Raw genomic sequence first — 606 nt, 5'->3', positions numbered from 1 at the left:
GGCGGCGGAGGCGGCGGAGGCGGCGGAGGCGGCGGAGGCGGCGGAGGCGGCGGAGGCGGCGGAGCGACGCGCGCGCGGGCGACAGCGGGGCGTAGAATGCGATCGCGGCGCGGGAGTTGGGCGGGCGGGTGAGATCGAGCGTACAGTACTCCGTGGCATGGAGGTAGTGGTCCTGAAGGTAATGGGGCGGGAAGAGAGGAAGCGGTCAGGAGGAGGGCTGCCCCAGCCTGGGCTCCGTGGAGGAAACTAAGTGCGAGGAAGTTAGAAGGTCGTCCCCTTGCCTGGCGCTCGGTCCTCGCCTGTCTTCGCCAGCCCTCCCCTGCCAATCCCAGCCTCGCCCCGACCGGTCGGGTGCACCCTCCCTCTGTTCTTTTTGGTCGCCGCCCGGGGCTGTTGGCGGATACCAAGGAGACCCCTCAGCTTTCCAAGCTGCGCTCTGAAGCGGGCTGTGGACGCCAGGGCCGCCAGTGGGGGCGGTGGGCCGGCAGCCCGGACCCTCGGAGGGGGCGTCGCGCTCTGGCGGAGGGAAGCTCCCTCTGGAAGCTAGCGTGGGCCCGGCGCCCGGGAAGGAGCGAGTGGACAGGGCCGCATTCTTGGCCGTCTTCC

This window comes from Mustela nigripes, chromosome 13 (assembly GCF_022355385.1).
Source record: "Mustela nigripes isolate SB6536 chromosome 13, MUSNIG.SB6536, whole genome shotgun sequence".
NCBI lineage: Eukaryota > Metazoa > Chordata > Mammalia > Carnivora > Mustelidae > Mustela > Mustela nigripes.
This window is presented reverse-complemented; position numbering follows the sequence as displayed.